Here is a 2,056-nt window from a genome sequence, read left to right as displayed (position 1 = left end):
CACTCCCCCGCCACAGCAAGGCCTCGAGTAGAGTGTCTGCCTGGCCTTTTCCGTTCCTAGATTTTTATTTTTGTCTTTGTTTTTTCCCAAGTACCATAGAGGACCGCATATATTATATGCCCTCCGCCTGCCTCCGCCGGTCCTGCCGGCCCTACGGGTCCTGCGGCACAGGCCCTGCGCCCCTAAAGAAGTCAGGATAATCCCGTGTCTGTCTCTCTCGCACCCGAAGCGCCGCGAGCCCCGAAGCGTCCAGCTCTGGAGGCGGGCTCCGGACTCGAAGGAAAAAGACCAACGCCCTTCTCACAACTGAAGCACCTGACTCCTTGACACAAAGTTTGCACCATGTTACATCTGCAGTTTGCCATGTTGGATTAACGATATTGCTTCTATGGCCATCCTTGATTTGGTCATATTGTAGTTCTGGGACGAATTTAAAGTGAGTTCTGTAATTTTAAGGACAACAAATGTCACCTTAAAACAGGGACACTATCGATTTTGTTCTGTATCGGAAACTTCGAGGAGGTGCATCACTTGGACAGGTCAGTGAAGGCTGTTCCAGCCAGTCACTTTTCCAGCCACATCTAGTTAATCCCCAGTCACCCCTCGTCAATGGAAAAATGACTCCCAATCAAGAAAAGTAAAGCGAAATGTCACCGCCCCGAAATAATTTGACACCCGCCAACGGTGATAAACATCAGTGCTTTGGCACGGAAACCCCTGTGGAAACCTCCTCCGGATTTTGTAGTTATACCACAGCTTCACGCTTCAGTTCTCCAGCCCTCCTCCGGCTCTCCAGCCCTCCGCAGCATCGCAGTCCAGGCCTCCACACCTCAGCCCACAATATGATTGCACATTGTCTCCTCCTCCAACTTTGTCCGTCGATAATGACTTGGTCCCCTTTCCCCCCGGTTTACCCTGGCGTGCCACAGACAGACAGACAGCCTGGCCGCGTCCCGGCCGCAGTCCGCGGGGCAGAGGCAGGGTTAGTGGAGGTAGGTCCGGGAGTGGTTTGTCATTAGACATTCTACCTCGTTACGCTCCACCCCCGCCCCGCCCCGCCCCGCCACTCTCCACCATGCAACGCAGTGTCTGCCCGAGAGCTACTGCCGCCAGTGGGAGCCTCACAAGCTCGCCCGCCTTGGACCCTGAATGGGAATCGAACGTTTACTTGGGACGTAATCCCAGCGGTGAGGTTTACTACGGGCCCAAACCGCTACATTGTGAGCCCCCCTCCCTCCCGCTCTCCGGATTAGTGAGGAAACAGCCCCAAAAGTGTTACATCCTCGGCAGGCGCGTCTTGTGGCCGTGCGAGGCTGCGAGGCTCGGCGCGAGGCGGGCGCAGCGCCCCGGGCCGCCTCAGAAGCTCCGTCACAGCACGCTTAATGAAGCAGGACATTTAGTTGGCTTAGCGGCATCACTCCGGAAGTGACCCAAAAAGTTACATTCTGCGTTTAATATGCCCGCCGCATTGAGGATCATCCAGAAAGTACGTACGCGATTCGCCATTACTAGCCTGCCAAGGTGAGCCTAGCAAGCTCGTGTAGCGCCTGGTGAATAGGCAACAATGTGTATGCAGTGCACGCGTGTGCTACGGGATGGCCTACCCCGAGTCTCGCAGGCGCCGAGGCCCCGTAGAAAGCCGCATCTGAGAAAAGCGGACGTACTTTCTTGTCGAACTTTTCGTTAACGCAAACAGGTTTACCGCTCGCGGCCTGTTTTTTCGTGTGGAATAGAGAAAACGAATTGCTACCCAAGTTAGTGTGTCTTGTGTGGTTTTTGTGTTGTTTTGGACGCGCCCCCGCTGTGGAGGCGCTAAAGCAGAGCCGCCTCGTAAAGCGCGTCCCGTTAGCCGCGCATGACGCTGATCGGAGCCGCTGGCCGTTAACAGTTTGTTTCTCTGTCGCCGGGACTGACTGCCGCGCCCGTCGCCTTCAAAATGTTGCAAATGCGAGTGGAGGGGGTTCGGCTCGACCCGCCCTCTAGGCTCACGGCGGCGGAGGGGATTCCTGGAGGCTGCTCGGCACACATTCCAGCGGTAGTTGTGGAGCCTCCAGCC

At 56.1% G+C, this 2,056-nt stretch overlaps 1 protein-coding gene across 4 annotated transcripts in view; it reads left to right on the top strand.

Annotated features, from left to right (window-relative positions):
• Positions 1 to 2,056, top strand: part of LOC113212620 (insulin-like growth factor-binding protein complex acid labile subunit) — a 227,990-nt gene that overhangs the window by 215,642 nt on the left and 10,292 nt on the right. The gene's annotated exons all lie outside the window — the stretch shown is intronic.

Source organism: Frankliniella occidentalis, unplaced genomic scaffold (assembly GCF_000697945.3).
Source record: "Frankliniella occidentalis isolate FOCC.00 unplaced genomic scaffold, Focc_3.1 Scaffold12, whole genome shotgun sequence".
Taxonomy (NCBI): domain Eukaryota; kingdom Metazoa; phylum Arthropoda; class Insecta; order Thysanoptera; family Thripidae; genus Frankliniella; species Frankliniella occidentalis.
Note: the sequence above shows the minus strand (reverse complement) of the source record. Positions and strands in the feature narration are given on the sequence as shown.